Here is a 24,115-nt window from a genome sequence, read left to right as displayed (position 1 = left end):
CAAGTCTCTAAAAGATTACAAATATCTTCTCAACAAAGAAGAATACGTGTCCAAACAATTAAACAAAATAGAAGAATCCATAGAGCAAAATTCCTTTTGGGAACTATGGAACAAATTAAACACATCCAAAACTAATCATGAATTGGCAATCAAAAATGGTAACATTTGGAAAAAATATTTTAATAAACTTTACCAAGAATTGGACGAAAACAAATTAAATCTGGACCAAAATTCAATATTAAAAAAACTAAATGGATTGGAAACCAAAATCAAGGACAATCAAAACCCACTGGACTTCCCAATAACAGGACCAGAGCTAAAAGAAAAGCTCCAAGCCCACGAAAGCCTGTGGGCCCGACAGCATCATCAACGAGTTGCTGAAACACAGCAACCCCAGGATGCAGGAGGCCCTGCTCAAAGTATTCAACCTCATCCTGGCAGTGGGCTGTATCCCTGACATCTGGAACCAAGCGCTTATAACACCAATTCACAAAAGTGGAGACAAATTCGACCCCAATAATTACCAAGGCATCTGTGTAGCAGTAACCTGGGGAAGGTGTTCTGCAGTATCATTAACGCCCAGATACTGGCCTTCCTTACCAAACACAATGTCTTGAGTAAGAGTCAGAATGGATTTTTTTTGCAAATTACTGCACTTCTGACCATATTTACACCCTACACACCCTAATAAATAAACATGTCCACCAAAAAAATAAAGGGAAAATCTTTGCTTGTTTTATAGACTTCAAAAAAGCATTTGATTCAATTTGGCATCCAGGTCTATTCCTTAGAATTCTTGACAGCGGTGTAGGGGGTAAAGTCTATGACATCATTAAGTCAATGTACACAGAGAACAAATGTGTGAAAATTGGAAACCAAAGAACAGGGTTTTTCACCCAAGGGCGTGGAGTGAGACAGGGCTGCAGTCTGAGCCCAACAATGTTCAACATCTACATCAACGAGTTGGCTACAGTGTTGGAGCCTCTGGCCTCACTTTATATGATAAAGAAATTAAATTCCTGCTCTATGCAGATGACCTGGTCCTGCTGTCACCCACTGAACAGGGGCTGCAGCAGAGCCTGGCACTGCTGGAGCAGAACTGTCAGAAATGGGCACTGACAGTAAACCTGGACAAGACCAGAGTTATGGTATTCCAGAAGAAAGCCAGATCTCAGGGAAACAGGTACCGCTTCACCCTGGGCAACAACACCCTGGAGCACAGCACCAGTTACAACTACCTGGGTCTAAAAATCAGTGCGTCTGGGAACTTCAACCTGGCTATAAATGCATTAAGAGATAAAGCGCACAGGGCTTTTTATGCAATAAAGAATCGGCTATACAAAATAAAACCACCAATAAAAATGTGGCTACAAATTTTCGACAGTATAATAAAGCCAATCCTTCTGTATGGTAGTGAAGTCTGGGGTCCCCTTATGAACCATCTGCAATTCTGTAAACACCTCCTTTAGGGTCACAGGAGTGCAGCCAGGGCCCAATTCACTCCACACAGCACTGCGGAGCTGCACACAGCCTGCACAAGAGAATCCCCTCAGTTGAAAGGTACTGAAGCTCAGTCAACTGAGCCAAATTAACACCAGCGAGTTTCAGAACACCACCAACAAAAAACTCCCAGCACAAAAAAATGAAACAAATTAATCTAAATCTGGAAAACAATTATAAACTACATTGGAATAATGAAATTGAATCAAACAATAAATTACAATGTTATCTTGCCCTAAAAAAATAATTTACCCTGGCAGAATATCTGGTCAGGGTCCTGACCAAGTACAGACTCAGTGACCACAGCCTGGCCATCAAAACTATCCAGCACAAAAAACCTGGATTGCCAAAGAAAAAAGGCTGTGCTGTCACTATGATCTGGGCAGCAGTGTGGAGTAGTGGTTTGGGCTCTGGACTCTTGACCGGAGGGATTCAATCCCAGGAGGGGGACACTGCTGCTGTACCCTTGAGCAAGGTACTTTACCTAGATTGCTCCAGTAAAAACCCAACTGTATAAATGGGTAATTGTATGTAAAAAAAAAAAAAAGTGATATCTGTATAATGTAAAATAATGTATAATGTGATATCTTGGAACAATTGTAAGTCGCCCTGGATAAGGGTGTCTGCTAAGAAATAAATATTTCAAAATAAAAGAGGGAGAGACAGAGCTGCACTTCCTGATGTCCTGCCCAAAATACACAGAGATACAGGAGAGATATATCCCACAATTTAAAAACCAAATGGCAGATTTTAACCTCCTCTCCAATTCAAGTAAAATCCCCATCCTTCTGGGAGAGGAGGAGCGAATTAAATCTAGCAGCACAATATGTGTCTGTCTGCCACAACCTGAGGGACAGTGTGTACACACCCTGCATACACGACCATGGGTTACTGTTGATGAAGGAGGGAGGGAGGGAGGGAGGTAGTTATATTGTTCAAAGGGAAGGGGACAATGGTTTTTGTGTTTCTTATGTTCTGTAATTGTATTTCTGTTTTATTATTTCTGTTTTGTATTATAAAAGCTTTGGCAATACCTGAGTGCTCTCATCATGCCAATAAAGCATTTTTTAATTTGAATTTGAATTTGAGAGAGGAGAGAGAGAGAGAGAGAGAGATTGAGATTCTGCAAATGTGCTGCTGATACCTTCATTTTTCTTTCTTTTATTTCTTTGTTGGTGAAAATGACTCACTTTTTTTCTTTTACTTCATGCACACTTTTCATTAACACTGCATCATCAGAAACAACATCTTTAAATGAGAAAAGACAAAGGAAATCTAAACGTAGAACACAAAATCAGCAAAGTGCTTCTTTTCAAAAGACCTAGCCTTCTTGTCATTCAAGTCTGACCTCAATAATGTCCTCATGTTTAGAGGTAAAAGCCAGTAGTCTGAGTGTCAGGGAGATTTAGATGCGCACTGTCCGGCGGGACTCCATTGTCGCTGGGGAGCAGACAGCCTCCGGGATACCCCAGGTTTGCATTGGTTAGGATGCATCCGTTCTCCATCTAAGGATCAAGGACATTACGTCAGTCAATTAACATGATAAGGACTTCCAGTGATTGTAGATGACAATTCTTACCTGTTTAATTTATTCACTTTGTGCCCGCAGGGCCAGCACAGGTACATCTAATACAGTGCAAGCATACTTAGGTCTTCACTCAGGACATTTAACTGCAAGAGGCAGTTTTTCTTGCGGCCGCGCCCAGGGAGGTTGGCTACAGTTCCATGGACCTTAAACTTCTTAATAATATTTGCAACTGTTGTCACAGGAACATCAAGCTGCTTGGAGACGGTCTTGTAGCCTTTACCTTTACCATGCTTGTCTATTATTTCCTTTCTGATCTCCTCAGACAACTCTCTCCTTTGCTTTCTCTGGTCCATGTTCAGTGTGGTGCACACAATGATACCAAACAGCACAGTGACTACTTTTCTCCATTTAAATAGGCTCAATGACTGATTACAAGATTGGAGACATGTGTGATACTAATTAAAGAAACTAATTAGTTTGAAATATCACTATAATCCAATTATTTATTATCTTTTCTAAGGGGTACCAACAAATGTGTCCAGGCCATTTTAGAATATCTTTGTAGAATAAGCAATAATTCATCTCTTTTCACAGCTTCTTTGCTTTATTCTATGACATACCAAAGGCATGCAAGTATACATGATAAAAGGGCTTTTAATTTCATCACTTTTCAGGAGGAATGAAGCATTATTTCAATGAGCTGTAAGGGTACCAACAAATTTGAGTAAATATATATATATACACTGTATATATAAAACATTTACATCAATGATCTGGTCTTATTAGACAGATAGTTATTATTAGATAGGTAATTTAACACTAGAACAGCCGCGGTTATACCACTGGCGGCAGTTATTATGACGGTTACATTTTAAACAACATCAATATTAAAACGAAAGACAAACTATCGGATACAACTCAAAAGTTTTATTCAAGCACGTCATATCAAACATCTGCACAGCCAAAACACTGTATTTAAATGAGCAATTAAACATAAAATAGTTTATTTTCTAACTTACATATATAAAGCACTACTTACAAAAAATGAAAAACTATAATACATTTCCAAAGAAATAGTGTGTAAACAGGTGAAAAGGGTATATGCAGATACAAAACTGTAAAAACAAAATTATTTTTAAATTTTAAACGAAAGTAACATATGTTTATTGTTACCGCAGTTTTGGCCACAAAACTGCCTTTGGCGTGTTTCTTTTGTCCGCTGCTACCACAATATGTAGAAATGTTCGTTTGCCCGTTTGGCAAGGCACCTAAAAATGTAATCCTGTAAGCTGCTAGAGAATAGATTTATACCATTTGTGTGTACGTATATAGTGGTCGTCCAAAGTTTACAAACCCTAATTTACGGAAGTGTAACACCCTAAAATGTTGAATACATGTACAGGCTAACCTCACTATAACAAACCCCCATGGGACCTGGGAAAATGTTCGTTATATCAGGGTGTTCACTATACTAGGGTTTGGCATTTTTCTGTATCAGAATAATGACAAAACGGCAAATTTGAATTGAACATCAATATATAGTACTTTTATGAAGATTCTTCCACATTGATCAACAAGGTACTTGTGTCCCATGTGTGGATAACCACATTGCAAGACAGAGAGACATAGGAGTTGAAACACAAAACACAAAAGTAAACAAACAGGTCATGTGATGCTACCAACGATAGTAACGCACAGAGGACACATACAGAAGACAGGCAGGCAGCAAGTCTCAATCGAGCGCACATCTGTAAACAAGCACCGTGCTGAACTACAATTCAATTCCCAGAAGACTCTGCGAAGTTGAGAGGCGCGTCAGTTACCAAGAACTCGGACACATGATGCAGTCAGAACGGAGTTCACCACAGAGTCAACTCACCAGCCTCGCAAAAGGATACACCTGTCATGCATTCGTATTGTACACTATTCATGGTAAATGGCGATGAGTGCAGTTGGTGGCTGCGTTCGCATTACTCCTAAAAAGTATGCGTGCCTGACGTCACAGTATGCTAGGACAGCTTTGGGAGGTTTCCCAGCACAGTCGACTGAGCAAACATGGAGACCGACTTCAATGATTTTCTGATTGCAGAAGACTATAGGTTTTATTTCACTGTTCCCATACAGCTCCATCACAACTAGACTGGTAAATACGATAAGTAAAACCTCCATTCAATTAAAGCGTGGTTTACACAAGCATTTTTGGTCTGCATATCAATTTTTTTATATTTTTTGACTTGTTGCAGAATGATATTCCGCATGTGTTTTAATATATTTGTTTATGATTTCTCCTCCACAGGACATCCGGGATTGGGGACCGATACAAGGACATGACTTGTTTGGATTTTTTTTTTATGTATATTTTGTATAGATTTGTTTTTTAAATAAAGAGTTTCATTTTATATTGTTGTCCTTGCTTCTCTCCACTGTCGTATCCCTACTGAACCCACTGTTTTCTTTCTAGCATGACGTTTTTATCCAGAGCGAGTTCGCTTTAGTTGTTTGAAATTAAAATGTTGTAGTCAGATAATTCCCCTTTATGTACTTGCTGGGCACATAGTTTTTTTATTATTATTATTATTATTATTATTATTATTATTATTAGTGTGGAGTAGTGGATAGGGCTCTGGACTCTTGACCGGAGGGGGTTGTTGGTTCAATCCCAGGTGGAGACACTGCTGCTGTACCCTTGAGCAAGGTACTTTACCTAGATTGCTCCAGTAAAAACCCAACTGTGTAAATGGGTAATTGTATGTAATGGGTAATTGTGTGTGATAACTTGTAACAGTTGTAAGTCGCCCTGGGTAAGGGTGTCTGCTAAGAAATAAATAATAATAATTATTATTATTATAGTACTACTTCTAATCAGAGTGTGTAAACTATGTCTAATAAAAGGGTCTATTAAAAGACCCTTACAAATACATCACAGAGATATTTACATCTGCTATTTTTGAATCGTCAAAGCCGCAAGCTTGATCCAATTCTTCCAGTGACAGCGTGAGACTTGCAGCTCTTCCCCATTCCCCTGGATCTGAGTTCCGAGCAGAAGCTTTTATTATTATTATTATTATTATTATTATTATTATTATTATTATTATTATTATTATTATTAAATTGTGCATTCATACCTTTATTTGAGTGAGTCTTCCATCCTCAAGGTCTCAGCGTATATTGCAATTGGCCAATATCCAGAGTTGTTTGTCAAAAGTATCCCAATGTATGCTTCTGTTACACACATTAAATGTTGATTTCTTGTTTCTTTGAAAATATATTTATTCAGGGCTACAAGAGCACAACACAAACAAAGCAGCATGTAACTGTAACAAGCTGAGCTGACAGCTTTTTGTTTTGGAACTTTTTTTTATATTAGAAAACAGAAGAATAGGGGGACATAGATACCCTTATTAGCCCCCAGCTGCTATTGTGTCAGATTTGGAGCATTAAATTGTTATAGCAGATTTGAATTGACTTGGAGGCCAATCCTCAATTATGCAAAGACTGCACTTGTGCCTGTTCCAAAAGATGTTCAAAACAATGAATGATTTACCTCCATAATACACAAAGAGGCATTAGTGTACTTTTATATCCCTTGCTGCGGGGCCATGCACAGCAGTGACTGAATCATGTATTTCATTCATTTGGGGTTGTCTTTTAACCCATTGCGGTCCTATGTCGGACCAGGTCCGACATTACAATTTTCCCTTTCCGGTCAAAAAGATGTAAAACACAGGTCTCTAGTCGTTTTTTCTCCGGAAAAAAGCTGAGAAAACCATTCAATAGCTGAGTGAGACCGATAGGAGTTGAGAGAAGCCGAAAAAAAAGGGGTGTATCTGAGCAATACACATAGCCCCGGCACCACAGAGATAATACAGACATAAACAAACAAGATAGCTGCTTCTGCATCCGGCGCTCAAAGAATATCACAGACATTTGCAGAGCTTTTTGAGATGTTATAGTAAAAAAATAATGACTTGGATCGCATTACTGAGGAGTCTGGTGATAAAACGAGTGATCAGGAGATGATTTATCGGTATGCACAACTATGAGGAGGTATATGAAAAATACAGAGAACAAGGGGTGGGGCGGGGCTGGAGATGCAATACTGAGTGTCCTGTTCATATGCAGTGCCTTTTAAACCTGTTTTACTGTGAAAAAAATACTTTTAAACTGCGCGTGTGAAAATAAATTGGACCTGACATGCCTGAGACACGCTGAATAAATGGACCACAAAGGGTTAACTGACCCAATTGCTGGAATTATCTCAAATGGGCCCTGCCATTTAGCAAAGAGCTTTGATTCTGACGTGGGGAGCAATAATAACACCTTGTCTCCTGGACGAAAGATCCGCATTCTTGCCTTTTTGTTATAGTTTTGCTCTTGCTTTTGCTGTGCCATTTTGAGATTTTCTTGAGCCAATCGACCAATCAATTCTAGACGGTCTTGTAGTTGAAATACAAACTTTACTACATTTTTGGATGATTTTGAATATTTTTCCCAACCTTCTCTTATTAAGTCGAGGATTCCCTGGGTTGATGGCCATACAATAACTCAAACGGGGAAAACCCCATTGAGGATTGGGGAACCTCTCGAACTGCAAAAAGGAGATAAGGAAGAAGCTTAGCCCAATTCTTTTTCTCCTGATCTACAAAGGGATGCAGCATTCGCTTAAGGGTCTGATTAAAATGCTCTACTAGCCCATCCATCTGTGGATGATAAATTGAGGTTTAATAGAGTGAATTTTAAGCAATTTGCAGAGCTGCTGAATGCAGTCAGACATAAAACTGGTACCCTGATCAGTGAGAATTTCTTTTGGGATTCCCACCCTCGAAAACATTTTTGCCAATTCTTCCGCTATTGTTCTAGAGTGCATCGTGTGTAAAGGGACTGCCTCTGGGTATCGGGTAGCATAATCCACCACCATTAATATGTAACAGTACCCAGTTTCACTTCCTTCCAGAGGTCCCACCAGATATATGCCAATGCGCTCAAACGCTGTAGAAATAATCGGCAGTGGTACCAAGGGAACAGGGCAAATTCGTTCTGGGGCTGCTAAATGAAAGTCAGGACATTCTGAGCCATATCTCCGAACCTGAATGTAAAGCCCGGGCCAATAAAACCGGGCCAGGATGCGCTCCCGGGTCTTTTCGACCCCTAGGTGGCCTGCAAAGGGTAAGTCATGCACTAATCGCATAAGTTCAGCCCGAAAGGGCCCAGGAACAACCAACTGGGTTGTGCACGCTCCGGTTCCGGCTGATCGGGTTACTCTATAGAGCAAGTGCCTGGCCACAATAAAGTGCGGAAACTATTCTATATTCCTGTAGATCTATGCAAACTCCCTCCTTACTCCAAAGATAGAATTGCCTTGTTGTCTCAAACTGACAGTTTGTCTGCGCGAGCCTTCTATGTTTCTCTACACAACATGTCATTACTCGGAGTCGAAGGAGAGGCTGTCAGACGGCAATAAAAAGACGCCATATGGTAAGAAATAACAGAACAATTGGAAATTAATGTTATGTCTATCTCTCTTTATTTCACCTTAATTTTAATCAAAGTGACGGGGAAGGTCACACACTGGTTTCGTATTTCTGTAAAATGACGCTTCTCTGTTTTAATAATGTTGACCAATAATAATAATCACATTCACACACTAACTGAAGATTTTATTAAAGCTGAAAATCAATAAAAAAAGGATATTAAACTAATTTTCTCAGTATTTACAAAGAAATATGTGTAGATGTATTACTTTTTAATAATTTATGTTTATCCAGATCACATATAAACATTCACTGATTCACTGTTAAATGTAATTTTTTTAGTGTGTGTTTTATTTATTTTATTTTGTCTCCACAAAAGGAACAAAAGCAGACAGTATTTTCTTTTCATGACTGGCTACAGTTTTCTTTTTTTATGTAGTAGTGCTGTATTCGTGTCGTTTGCCTCGCTCCTGATGTGCATAACCCATAAGCCTAGGTCAGTGGCGTAGCTGTCAGCCATGTGCAAAAATCTTGATCAGCCCCCCCCCACCCCCACCCCCACCCCCACCCCCACCCCCCAAAACAAAATCTAGTGGTCTAGGTTAAGTGGTCTAGGTTTTTCATCAATCAATAGCAGGGGTCTCACTGGTGTGAACACTTAGGGGTTGACATGTCTGGTAACCAGTCTTAACTACTTCAACTCCAGATATAAAAATGAAACCTCTTACCAGATACCAGATTTTGAAAATAATAATAATAATAATAATAATAATAATAATAATAATAATAATAATAATAATAATAATAATGTTTTCAAACCTGTAATTGCTATAAAATGTTAACATATGATGAATAAAACACAAATAAATGAGTTAAACTGTGTTCATTAACCCTTTATGCTGATGTGTACTACATACCCATATTCAATATGAAGATTATTATTTATTTTTTTTAACAATGAAAACAAAAATGCTGTTAATAATGATAATAACAATAATCAGTAAACAGTAATTGTCAAATAAAAATCAAACAACATCAAAACATGTGCCATTATTGACTTGCTCTGTTCCATTTATACAACAGAACCCGGGGTTGCCTTCGCAGCCACTGCACATTTTTCTTTTGTCTTTTCTTTTGTTTTCATTTTCGTAGCAGACCCTGCACCTTTGTTACAGTGTCTGCTTCGCTTGTGTTGGAGGGATAGTCACAAATGCGTGTACACAGCTACTTTGCGCAGGCATTGTGATGGATCTTGATGCCGCATTGCCGGTACCCAGTGCTGTGTTTTGATAGTATTTCGTCACAGTACTGCCATTTCAAACCAAACAGCTTCCCATTTGCAGCTGGCTTACCTGTAAAGTAGTTGCATGCGCTTCTGTTTGTACAGTTTATACTGTTCTTGGCTCCACATCCTCTTCATCATAATCGCTGAGTGATAAGTTAGCATCACTGTCGCTGGTATCAACTCCCGTTGCTCGTTATAGAAAGACCACATACGTTGCCATGTTTAGCTTTCGCTAAAAATGATATATAATCTATAACTAAACAAGTAAATGATTTCCATTACACGAGAGTAGATGTTAAAACTTCATGCTGATTTGAACTCGGCTCTCGCCAAGATAAGCACCAACTAAGACGTAGCTTTACAGTAAACTAATGTGATCCATATGCGTCTCCATCCATTTACATTTCCTTCCATATGATGATGTAGATATCCTTCTGTCTGGTGTTAATGGCTGAAGTGTAATGCTGGCTCCAGGGATCAGCTTATTTTGCCTCCCTGGCGCATCAGCACACACAACGGCTGCGATGCTGGCTCCGGGGATCAACCAAAGTGCGGCCTCCCCAGCGCATCAGCATGACAACCGTCTGGATTGAGCTAAGTAGGGTACATCTCTGGGGTTTTCAAGTGGGCACCTTCCATCCTCAGTGTTTCGTCGACTAGCCCACGACACCTCAAGAGGGCTCGACGGTGATTCTGGCGTCCCAGCATCACCCCCCTCCGTCCCCCACTCAACTCAGCCCAGCTTACTTACCTGTCCCCAGCCAGAATCTTTCCGTCTCAACCACAGCCAGTTGCTGCTCCTCTCTGCTGCTTCAGATAAGTTCTTCACTGTGCGACGCAACTCTTGGCCACTGAATCCGACGTCTCTGAGAAACCGGGTTGTAGAGTGTGCCACAAATCCTCGACAACCCACTTCCACTGGGTAAACCCGAACTCTCCATCCTCGCTGTTCCGCTTCAGTGGTTAGTTGAGCATACCGCAGTTTCTTCCTCTCATACGCCTCATCTACAGCGTCCTCCCATGGCACTGTTAACTCTACCAGGTGAACAAGGCGTGCTGATCCAGACCACAAGACAATATCTGGTCGAAGGTTAGTGGTGGCAATCTCAGGTGGAAAAATAAGCCGTTGACCAACATCTGCCAGCATATTCCAGTCTCTAGCAGCTTCCAGTTGTCCTGGGCGAGGATTGGTTTTAACACCTTTTCTTGGTGGTTGCTCTCCTGGGCGGAGGAATGTTGTCTTTTGTGTGTAATGTTTTGATGGAACAGGTGGCAACTTATTGGTCATGTTACGCTTGTCTTCCAATGCTAAGGCCAAACATCGTAGCACCTGGTCATGGCGCCAAGTAAACCGTCCTTGGCTAAGAGCCACCTTACATCCTGTCAAAATGTGCCTTAATGTTGCAGGTGATGAACACAAAGGACATGAGGGATCCTCTCCTACCCAGAGGTTTAGGTTCTGTGGTGATGGGAGAACATCATATGTTGACCTGATGAGGAAACTGATCCTGCTCTGTTCCATTGACCATAGGTCTTGCCAGCCAATCTTGCGTTGTTCCACACTCTCCCATCTCATCCATTCTCCCTGTTTGGCCTGGGAAATGGCCTTTATACACCTCATCCTCTCCTCCTGCTTTTGCACCTCGTTGACTACCAGCTTCCTTCTTTGAGCTGGGGCCGCCTTGTGCCATGTAGGAGGAGTTGAACTGAAACCAAGACCCCCTCTTCCATGCTGAACTTGCCCCATGATATCACCAATTCGAAGGGCAGCCTTTGCATCTTCCACAGCTTTCTTTGCCGCCCACTTTCTTCCAGTTTTCAACACAGGTGCTGCCTCCCTTACGCATTTATCGCGTGACTCTACTAATGTCATTTCCAGTCTGACCTTGGCGCACTTAAACTCCTCGGTTAGAGCAGAGACTGGTAGCTGCAGTATTCCTTTACCATAAAGTCCCACTCTGCTGAGGCAGCGTGGAACTCCCAACCATTTCCTGATGTATGAACTGATTAAAGCTTCCAGCTTCTCTACTGTTGTCAAAGAAACCTCGTACACAGTCAGTGGCCACAGCAACCTCGGCAGTAGACCAAACTGAAAGCACCAGAGTTTTAGTTTACCTGGTAGAGCGCAGCTGTCTATGCTCTTCAACCCTTCCACTGCTTGTTGTCTAACTTCTCCCACACGAACTGTGTCCTTTAGATCCCCGTCGTACCATCTCCCAAGACTCTTCACTGGCTTCTCAGACACTGTTGGTATTGCCTCACCATTAATGAAGAATGTTTTATCTACTACTTTGCCTTTAATTATAGAGATGCTCCTTGATTTAGTGGGCTTGAATTGCATTCGTGCCCATTCAATGTTATTGGTTAATTTGCCCAATAATCGATTAGTGCAGGCTACTGTTGTAGTCATGGTTGTCATGTCATCCATGTATGCTCGAATTGGTGGTAGTCGCATTCCAGAAGCCAAGCGCTCTCCTCCTACTACCCATTTTGATGCCCTAATGATTACTTCCATTGCCATGGTAAAAGCCAGTGGAGAAATGGTGCATCCTGCCATTATTCCAACCTCTAGGCATTGCCATGTAGTGCTGAATTCTGAAGTTGAAAAACTGAATTGCAAATCTCCAAAATAGGCTTTCACTAAATTTGTTATTGTCATCGGTACACTGAAAAAATCAAATGCTGCCCAAAGTAGTTCATGTGGCACTGAACCATATGCATTAGCCAAATCCAGGAATGTCACATGGAGCTCCTTCCTCTCCTTTTTAGCTGATTGAATTTTTTTGCCAGATCACATTGATGTGTTCTAAGCAACCTGGGAAACCTGGAATGCCCGCTTTTTGTATTGAAGTGTCAATGAAGCAGTTCTTTAATAGGTAAGCTGACAATCTCTGAGCAATAATGCTGAAAAAAATCTTGCCTTCTACGTTTAATAGGGAAATGGGACGAAACTGACTGATGCTTGTAGAATCTTTTTCTTTAGGTATAAAGACTCCACCTGCTCGGCGCCATGCTCTTGGTACAACCTGTTTTTCCCATGCCACTTTCATCAATTTCCACAGAATTCGTAGAACTCCTGAAGCACTCTTGTACACTCTGTACGGAACTCCATTAGGCCCTGGAGATGATGAAGCCCTTGCTTTTTTCACAGCTTGCTCTATTTCTTTCCACTTAGGTGCACAGTCCTCCATTTGGTATTCTGGTGGATTGATAGGTGGGATGTCTGACGGAACTGACATAGGCTCCTGCCTTTTTGAATCTGTATGTGTTTCCTCCAAATATCTCTCCAGCTCAACCTTAGATGCTTTTAGTGTGCCATTCTTCTCACTGGTGAATAACTTCTTTACAAATTTGAATGGGTCTTTATAAAAGTTCGCTCTCGCACGCTCCTTCTTTTTGTAGCGTTTCCGTAGGCGCTCAGCTCTGCGCAATGTTGCAAGCTTATCTTTTATGACCCTTTGTATGAGATTGAGTCCCTCCTTCTGACTTTGTTCTGCTCTTCTCCATTGGTTCCTCAGCTGTCTCCTTTCTCTAACTAAGCGTTCAATCTCCTGCTGCCGTCTAGACTTTCCAGGAATAGTTTGTACTTTTTCCTTCCTTTTTTCAACTCCAAACCTCTCACTTCCATATGCGTAGATGATGTCCCCAAATTTATCCAGCTTCTTTTCAACTGTTCCACTTAATCTTTCCAATGCAACGCAGAGATCTGTGTTTACTGTGTCCCATGCAGTTTTCTCACAAGCTCTTGGCCATTTAACTCCAGGCTTGTGCCCGTTGAGGTTCTTTTCTCTCTTATGCTGGTTTGTCTGACCGGGTTCACAAGGATCATTAGGTTCATCACTAACTGTGTCCATGCAAGTCCTCCTCACATCTATGACAGGGGTGCTGATATCCTGCGAACTGTGGTTTGCTTCCTGTCGCTGGATTTCATTCGACTGACTTGACTGACTTCGTAAGAAGTACTGATCAATGCGAGGCCCTTGTCCCTTCTCCCTCAAGCATTTCATTCTCCCTTGATGAATCTTCAAACCCCTGACCGTTGTCGCCTTGCTCCAGCCGCAGACACAAACCTGGAGTTCCATGTCTTTGTTAACTGCAGATCTTGAACTAGTCTTTTGTGAAGTACTCTCCATACTCATATCCGTTTCCGTTCCTAAGTCGTTAACCGTGTTGTCCAACGTTGAGTCATCTTCCGCCCCCGCTCTCGCAGACTCTAGGGGTATTTTTCTCTTTAATTTCTTAGAAGCCTTGGGCGGGTGTCTCCAGCATCCTGTAAACACAGAGCTGGATACTGCCGACAAGGGTAGCTAACCCTTACCAGCCCCAATGGGGTCTCTTTCCTCCTGTCAGCTGTCTCTCCAGGCTGTCACAAGGTCTTTCCCTTGTTGCCAGCTGCACTATTCACAGCAGTCACTGGACGTATCCAGATCTTCATGATTTCCATTACACGAGAGTAGATGTTAAAACTTCATGCTGATTTGAACTCGGCTCTCGCCAAGATAAGCACCAACTAAGACGTAGCTTTACAGTAAACTAATGTGATCCATATGCGTCTCCATCCATTTACATTTCCTTCCATATGATGATGTAGATATCCTTCTGTCTGGTGTTAATGGCTGAAGTGTAATGCTGGCTCCAGGGATCAGCTTATTTTGCCTCCCTGGCGCATCAGCACACACAACGGCTGCGATGCTGGCTCCGGGGATCAACCAAAGTGCGGCCTCCCCAGCGCATCAGCATGACAACCGTCTGGATTGAGCTAAGTAGGGTACATCTCTGGGGTTTTCAAGTGGGCACCTTCCATCCTCAGTGTTTCGTCGACTAGCCCACGACACCTCAAGAGGGCTCGACGGTGATTCTGGCGTCCCAGCATCACCCCCCTCCGTCCCCCACTCAACTCAGCCCAGCTTACTTACCTGTCCCCAGCCAGAATCTTTCCGTCTCAACCACAGCCAGTTGCTGCTCCTCTCTGCTTTCAGATAAGTTCTTCACTGTGCGACGCAACTCTTGGCCACTGAATCCGACGTCTCTGAGAAACCGGGTTGTAGAGTGTGCCACAAATCCTCGACAACCCACTTCCACTGGGTAAACCCGAACTCTCCATCCTCGCTGTTCCGCTTCAGTGGTTAGTTGAGCATACCGCAGTTTCTTCCTCTCATACGCCTCATCTACAGCGTCCTCCCATGGCACTGTTAACTCTACCAGGTGAACAAGGCGTGCTGATCCAGACCACAAGACAATATCTGGTCGAAGGTTAGTGGTGGCAATCTCAGGTGGAAAAATAAGCCGTTGACCAACATCTGCCAGCATATTCCAGTCTCTAGCAGCTTCCAGTTGTCCTGGGCGAGGATTGGTTTTAACACCTTTTCTTGGTGGTTGCTCTCCTGGGCGGAGGAATGTTGTCTTTTGTGTGTAATGTTTTGATGGAACAGGTGGCAACTTATTGGTCATGTTACGCTTGTCTTCCAATGCTAAGGCCAAACATCGCAGCACCTGGTCATGGCGCCAAGTAAACCGTCCTTGGCTAAGAGCCACCTTACATCCTGTCAAAATGTGCCTTAATGTTGCAGGTGATGAACACAAAGGACATGAGGGATCCTCTCCTACCCAGAGGTTTAGGTTCTGTGGTGATGGGAGAACATCATATGTTGACCTGATGAGGAAACTGATTCTGCTCTGTTCCATTAATAATAATAATAAATAAAAAAATAATAATTTAAAACACTATATATATACTTGTAAAAGCTGAATGGCTTCCTGCAATATATGTCAGCCTTTTAAATGCCCACAGCTAGACTGGAATAGCTACATGACACGCAATTGGATACAAATGTCAGCTGACCCTCCCCCAAATTTCATTGCACATTCCACAGTACTAGCACTGCTTTAGAGAATGAAACGTGAAACGCTAGACTGAGAAACCAATCATAGAATAGAATGGGAAACGACGTACGCAGGTACGGCATGGTACTGTAAGTGGGTTTTCATTTGACGTATGTGCGTACGTCATGGGTTAAGTGATTTCCATGCAACATAGTGATTTGCGAGCAAATTAACTTTTCAATTTAGCTCGTGGTGGTGAACTTGCGGGATTATTCATGACACCTCCCCCAAATTTGAGGGAAAAGCACTTGCAACTCGCAAACCCATTTTCTCCAATGCAGCATCTATTTTGAATCTCACTCAAAAGTGCAACTTTCTTGGCAAAAAGGACTTGCGGAAAAAAATCTCTACAACTCCCCTTGCGACACACACAAGGCGTTTGAATATTGGGCCCTATGCAACTAATCTAAGTGCAAAATGGGTAAAATTTAAGGAAGTATTTTTATAAGCTATATTATCACCACTTAAAGGGTAACAGAACACCTAAGGGGTGATAGCATTGTGAGTTAAGGACAGGTTTAATGCTTTGTTTCATGCTTCTAAAGGACTGGGCCTTAAATGGACTTGTCATATCATGAGTTTGGTGGTCTCAACCTAGACCCCAGAGGACACATCACAAGCCCACCAGTGTAAACTGTACACTTGTTATTCTTTTTCAGTCAACCGTAATTAAGGTAACATTAGGTACTCGTTTGGCCACCTCCATTGGATTTGCATCCCCAGTGGGCCATGTTGTTTCACACAATTTTTTTTTTTTTTTTTTGTAAATACACTAAAAGCAACTTCTTGATATAGTGTCATTCAGGGTTATGTATGTGTTATAACAGGGCAAATGCAACAAGTATCAAAAAAGTATTTTAAGTACTAATTACAACTCTTAACTTAAAATACCCTTATCTTAATTATTTAATTAAATTAAAAAGCCATGACCTCGTTTGAATGAAATTAACTAAGAAGTAATTCCGGGACTAGGTCTGAGGAATAGGAACCACCGTTGGTCTTTTTAATGGAGTAATGCACACAGTGGACTGCACAGGCAGGTGACTTGGGATTAAGGGGCTTTAGCCTAGTCACGTGACTCAGGTGCATAACACTATGTTTTACTGCAGTTTTGTTGTTTGCAGATTAAAAGTTGTTACCATGCAGAATCTGTTATAAAAATTTACCACAGCATTTTTGCACATTATTTTACATGCAGGGTGTACTATGCATTTATACTATGCATGGTATACTATGTTTATTAAAATACTTTACCATAACCTTGTTATTCTTTACAATGCTTACCTATGCTTTACCATGCTTACACTATGCTTTATTACACGTTGCAATGATTTTACTATGGTAACAATTTACAAAGGATTAGCTATAAAGCACTGCTGGAAATGGGATCTTTTATACTGGCTCACCTAACATACTGCTGCCCATTCCCTGCACTTACGCACAGGTTGCAACAGACGTCTTAACCAAAGCTTTTAAGAATCTCCAATTTTGCATCAAGTTCTGTGGTAACACTCATATCTGTGTGTGAAGCAGACATTACAACCTTTACCTTGTTATGTGTGTTGTCCTGGGGGGCTGACAATGTAAACATTCCCATAGTGGACAGCTGGTGCTGCTGCTGTCCTACTCCTAGAAACTGCTCCAAGGGGGGATTCTGAGGAGGGTACTGAGAGAAACAAGTGGAGGAGACCTGCTGCTTCTGGGAGATCATCTGATAGGGAGAAGAATTGGCCACCACCCCCTGACACTGAGGGACTTCTTCGGTGAGTCCACCGTTTATTGTAAAATCCAGGTTAGGTGTATCGCTCATGTTATAATCCCCATGAGCCTCTCCAGTGCTTGGGACCTGAGGTGGGCAGAGCTGCTGGGAGGAGGCTGCCCCCTGCACAGTATTATACCCAGACATGTTTGTTGGCTGCTCAACCTGATTAGGATGGGTTACCGGCACGTAGCCATAACCCTGCCAGTTGTGGTTGCCCAATGTCTGCTGATTCACTGAACCCTGGCTATACATCCCGTTGACTGTCAAAACATCGCTGGCCTTTTGTTTGAAATGGCACTGCGACTGGAGTTGTATGTGGAGCTGCTGTTGTGGGAGCTGGGCCTTGTGCTGCAGAGGCTGCAGGCCACCGTGATGTGTGTGAGAGATATGCTCCAGAGCCTGACCGCTACACGTACTTGCATGAGGCAAGTGGTTCTCCATGGTTTGCTGGGGAAGGTTTTGGCCTTGGAGGCCAATGCTCATTTGCACATGCTGGGAAATCCAGTGGCTGTTTTGGGCTGCGTGTTGCCCCTGCAGTCGCTGGTCCCAGTGTTGCACGTTGTTCACTTGTGGGAGTCTGTGGGGAAGGTTTTGCATTTGCATCTCGATTTTCAGTTCGGGAGTCGCCGACTGAAGTTGGTGAGTCCACTGGTGCTCTTTAATTGGTGCGTTTTGAGTGTAGAGATGCTGCTGCATTTGCTGTGACAACTGTAAGATTGGCTGCTGATTCTGCGGCAGCTGCTGCTGGTGGGGGTAATACTGTGCTGGCATTTCTTGTGGTTTGGGGGTGGTTTGGGGGGGAATCGGCAGTGGACAGGACAGCTGGTAATCAGAGCCCCCGTCCTCGGTTCTGTTCTCCAGGGAGTCATGAACATAAGACAAGATTTCGTTGTTTGTTAAAAGGTCGTTGAGGTAAGGGATGTAGTCGGGGTCCATTTCTATTCTGATCATCCTCTCGTCTAACAAGAGAAGTTCTAGGTCTTCTGCGTTCAGTCCAAAGGTCTCCAATGCGCTGAACAGCTTGTTATTTGAGCAGTCCTCATTGTTGTCTAAAGACAGAGAGTCTGAAGTTGATAGGAGGGGATCTACTGTTCCAAACGTGGCCAACTCTGGTTTTAGCCCATTGCTCCCATTTGGAACTGTGTTCCAGCTGTCCCCCCTTGGGTTGGGAAAGCTGGTGGAATCTCCCTGTTCGCTGAACAAGTTGGTGTTGAATGAGTACTTTGGCTCCAGGGCCGGATGGGAGACGTAAATGGATTCATCTTGCCTCATCATGGCCCCCAGAAGAGAGTTGGGATTGATGGTGTCCTTCTGTCCTTTCTCCTGCTTGTTCTGAGAATGCTTCTTGGACTTGGCGCTCTTCCCCTTCACCTGGAAAGGATCCGGGAGGCCGGGGAGGGGGTAGCTGGACTGATACAACAGCGCTTCTCCAGTAGCGAAGGTGAAAGGAAGATGCATGGAGCGCTTTCTGAGGTGCTCGCCTCCTTCTTCTTCCCTAATAATGAAAAAGAGTTTCATTAGATATATACTGCTCCCAAATTCATTGGGCTGTAGTCGTGCAATGCATTTTTACACTGTGTTTCTACGGGTAGCTTGCTTGTTTACCAGAACTACCTTTAAACTCATCTATCCCACTGTTGTCTCATGTGGCTGAAGGATAGAATTATTAAATTGGCTTTGTTTAAAGATTTCAAAAATATATTTAGAATTCTGTAACTTTTTCAAATTTAAGATTCATGAAGATCCTGCTGGTGTTATCCCCCAAGGGATAGTGTCCCTCCCATTACCACCACCACCCTCCACACCCCTATTAGGTTTCCAAGAGTTGAAATTAACATGAAATCAGTTCTCTCTCCTTTTCCATCAGAAGGAGACTGAGATGAAAACAGTCCAGAAGCAGCTGGAGGAAGTTTACCTCATGAATGTTTGATGCTGTGGATGTAGAATCGGGTGTTCACCCTCAAACTGCAAAACAAATTGATCGAGGCAATATTTGACATTCGTATGAGTCAGGTTTGCATATTGCATTGTAAACTGTGGAACAAGATGAGAGTGCAGATGACACATAAAAAAATGTCAAGAGCAGGTTTACAAGTTTGGAAAGTATTTATATCTGCTGCTGTTTAGATCATAATAACAGATTCCATGCTGTCATTTCCCTTTATAATGCAACACAAACCTTATGACAGTATATGAGAGATCATGTTCCATTACTTACACAAGAGGCCTCTGTGTGGCAATGATGTAGTCTGGCTTTCCATTCTTATACACCAGCCTGGCATTTGCCTGGACCCACTTCCATCGGTTCTCCTTTGTCAAGAGCCGGAAGACCGTCAGACCACTTTCTCCTGTCTTTATCACTGCCAAATTAAAGTTAAACTTCATGTTAGAAGAATTATCCTTCAACATCTTATTCCACACTTCTTTATTTTAGCATTTTAAAATGTTTTTCCATTTTCAAACCACTCTATGAAACACACTGGATGTCTGTGGTACAGAAAGGTGTCTACACCTTTGTTGACTCTCAGAAGATGGCAGCATCAAACATTCTGTGTCCTTCTTATCTTGTCTAGAGGGCTCAGTAAAAGCAGCTTGCCAGGAAGTGGAACAGTTTCTTACCATTATTACCTGTTAAATATGCTAACAGTTGTTGTTTTCAATAGGGCTGTGCAGATACTTGGAGAATCTGAGTAATTCTCTTTAACTTGTTTTTGTTGGCAGGTATTAAATGAAGCCTGTTAAAATGTGTATTTTCCTCTCCTATACAATTGAGTACCAATCAATGGCAATGAACTTCTGTACTGAGTGATTTAATAGCTGCTTGGAAGCAACTTTCTTTACATCCTGGCACAGAAATTATTACTGCAAGTGAGGCTAACACGAAACACGTTGCAAAACTATCCTGCCACTGATTCTTCAGGAACATGTGACCTTTTCTTACAACTAGAGCTACTCACTGTGACTGAATGATCTACCGCTGTGCAAACTGGGAGATGTATTTGTTTGTGGAGTTAATCAGAGGTGCAATCCCACAATTTTATGGATTTCTTTGAAAACATGCAGTGAAGATAAGGAAGTGAAATTAAACAGACAAATAATCGTAGATGAAATGTGAGTGGTTTCAGTTAGTTTAATTATGACAAGTTCTATATTAAATAACAGTCAAGATTGTTAATGACTGGTACTCAATAATTGTATAACAAAGGGAGAATGAGGAAACACTTGTTTTGTGTTGTGTAATTAACGTTTTTAGATGTGAGATTGTTAATTACTTTGAGGTGTTTATTTTTTTAGAACTAATCTTGTATACAAACATAATGCATTTATGTATTTATTCAATTCAGCTTTGTATGCATGAAGAAAATAAATCATTTTCACTTGGTCTTTTATGGGCATCATCTCCACGTATGAATCAAGGTAGGCGTCAAACTCAATCAAAATGGTTTCTGGGTCTACTATACTGTTACTCTCATTCATGATAAAGCAACATTTGATCAGCAAATGCCACCAGCAACCAAAAATAGAATACTGGAAATGACCAACTTGAAAGGCAGTCGTGTACCTCGTGCAAAGTGGAAAGAGCTTCATCATGTTGATATGCACGCATACATTGGGTTACTTTTGTTAGCTGTAATGTACAGATCCAAAGGAGAAGCAACTGCTAGTTTGTGGAAAACAAAAACTGGTGGGATTATATTTCCAGCCACTATGTCACTGGAGACATGTCACATCATTCCTAAAGTGATTCACTTCAATAATCGTGATACCAGAGCCAACCAACGTGAAAGAGACAAATTAGTTACTATCAGGGAAGTGTGGGATAAATGAGTAGAAATGTTGCCTTTGCTTTACAACCCCAGCCCAAATGTTACAATGGATGAATGTATCCTTCAGCGGTTGCTGTCCTTTTAGGCAGTATATGCCTTACAAGCCAACTAATTATGGCTAACATAGGTAACCTGCGATGCTAACTCCAGCTATGCATGGAATATGCAAGTGTACACAGAGAAAAGGCCTGCAGAAAAACCTGAAAGAAATCAGGTGATGTGTGTAGTATTGAAAATGAAGGCTCCAAGGTCATAATGCCACATGTGACAACTTCCTCACATCCTACAGACTTGCTGAGCTACTCAAAATAAAGTTGACCATGCTTTAAACAGTGAGAAAAAACAAGCCTGAGCTTCCAAATGAGACTGTAAAAATTCAGGACCGAACTGTGCACTCTTCAAAATGTACTTTTACAGAAAGCACAGCAGTGGTATCATACTGTCCAAAAAACCAGAATGTTACTGTGATGAGCGCGATGCAACAGTATGTATCAAGGATGGTAAGATGATACTAGAATACAATTTCTCCAAAAGGGGGTTGACAACATGGATAAACTGACAACAGCATACACCTGTGTGGCCAAGTGCCTGTCCCTGTGCGTATTTATGTGTTCTGTGTTGCATGTGGAGTGTTAATGTTGGTGTATAGATATTGCTGCACAGGATATAAATGGGTCTGTGTAGCACAAGTGATTTAAAATATATAGTTGTATTTAGGCACAGGGATTGCACAAACACTTCATGTGCATTTAAAGTATGTAATAGTATGTGAGCACGGGATTGCACAAATTAGTTTACATGCTGGAATTCAAGTGAATAATTAATTAGTATAATAATAATTTGAATCCCGGCACAACAGTATATATAGATGCACGTTTTACTCACTCGGGGTTGTGTGTTCGATGAGTGAAGTACGGGGGCGGAGAGAGAAGGAGAAAATAAAACGTAAGAGAAAATAACAAATGCTACTCTCCTCTCGCATGATACTTGTTTCGTGTTCATCCACTGTCTGTTTTGTTTGTCTATTTATGTTGGCCTCAAGTGCCGTGTTCTGTTTTGTTAAACATTTTATTTTCTGTGTGTTTATTAAATGCAATGGCCACCGCAGCGTCTCAGTTTCACCTGCCAGTACTGCCTGTCTGTGTTTTTCTTTCTGGCCTGATGTCACCCTTACAGCCAGCCTGTTCACAACCTGTCAACACCACATGTCATCTTCTACAACAGTGTTTTTCAAACTTTAAGGGGCGTCCTTACACAAAGAAATACTCCAAAGCGGTTAACTTTCTTGTTTACTGACAACATTGTTTTAATCAGCCTATCTATCAACGCGCCTGTACTGGCTTTTCTGTGACCTGTACTGTACAGTAGGAGGTGGGACAAAGTCAGTGTTGAATTGCCATTTTGATTTAGGTTGCTAAAATATAGTTTTCAGCATTGGAGGTAAAATACCAAAAATGGACGACAAAGCAAAAAAAGCTAAGTATATTTCAGCTGAGGATCATGTCAAGACATTTCCCAAAGAAACTTTACATGCAGATGAAGGTAATTGTTTTGCACATCTTGTAATGTGACTGGAGAAAATACGATTGATCACTATTTAGCTTCAGAATCACACATTAAACGAAAGGCTACTACAGAGGCTGCTGAACAGAACGTAAAACAAATAATAGCTTTCAGAAAACAAACTTGAACGTCAGCGTAAAAAGTATTCCTGTTGGTTGTAGCCAAGTTAAATCAGTACTGCAGGTATGATCCAGCACAGCCACCTCACTTCAAACAGCCTGCTGCTTACTTTAACGGAGATAGAATTGTAGAATGTACAATGTATGGGCAAGTCTTCACACCACAGAGACAGAGAATGTCGGCAGCAACAGCATGCTTGCCTTTAACAAATGACAGCCCTCCGTTTTAGTAAGGAAGTAAGTATCACTATTTTTAGGCTTTTATAGTGCTCTGGAATATTATCTACTTCGGCTTATTTAATGTTTAAACAGATACACGAAATACTAATTTTATTCCATAACCTACCCGGGAAAAATATGTAAATTCTCAGCGATTTAAGTAGACCCGTAGTCATAATATACCTATGAAAACAGGAAAAAAATAATGGTCTTTTCTAATTTCTATATTAAGTACTGTAAATGAAAAACTGCTATTAAAAACTAATTAAATACATTGTTATTAATTGACAGTGCACCGACTAAAAATTCTATGTCCAAAACCAGGTTATGCTTTTGAAAAACAAAACTAAGGTTCAAAACAAAATTTAAAAAGCAATTGTCAACAATAGTCATGCATTTCTTCAAACAAATGCAGGCGTGTAGACAAAACTGATTTTTAAAATAAAATTGAACTCAAATTTTATCGTTGAACTCTTGAGCAGGGACAATGCAAAATGCTACCGCTGTGCGGTATCGAATCTAGCCAGAATAAGCACATTGTTTTGAAGTGAATATTTATTTAAGTGTTTAGTGCAGTAGTCTGTTTGTGTTAATCAGCTGTAAGACCATTAAAGCTTGTTGATGGGCACTCGCTGTATGATATGAACACACTCAATAGGTCTGGAGTAGGGAATCCAATTCCAGACACTTCCCAATCCCAGGAGTTAGGGATTGATATTTTTTTTTTAATCCCGGGATTCCATTTTTGTAATAGTAATATTATCGTGCTTCCGCTTTTAGTAGTAATTACTGGTGTGGAGGCGTAGGGTAATGCACTCACACGACAAAGGAGTTCTTTAATGAATTAAATAATGAAAAACACATAAAAGCATCACAAGTAAAGATAACAGTCGTGTCGCTCCAGCTCCAGCGCAGAACAGGTGAGTGATTTCACTGTCTAAGTAGGGCGGCCCAGCTG

General features: G+C 41.4%; 1 pseudogene; it reads right to left on the bottom strand.

The window, feature by feature from the left end:
• Positions 1 to 2,086: 2,086 nt before the first annotated feature.
• The window catches only part of LOC117426748 (aryl hydrocarbon receptor-like), a 168,125-nt pseudogene continuing 146,096 nt past the window's right edge, over positions 2,087 to 24,115 (bottom strand).

This window comes from Acipenser ruthenus, chromosome 11 (genome assembly GCF_902713425.1).
Source record: "Acipenser ruthenus chromosome 11, fAciRut3.2 maternal haplotype, whole genome shotgun sequence".
NCBI lineage: Eukaryota > Metazoa > Chordata > Actinopteri > Acipenseriformes > Acipenseridae > Acipenser > Acipenser ruthenus.
The sequence above is the reverse complement of the archived record's forward strand: the minus strand, read 5'-3'. Positions and strand labels throughout refer to the sequence as shown.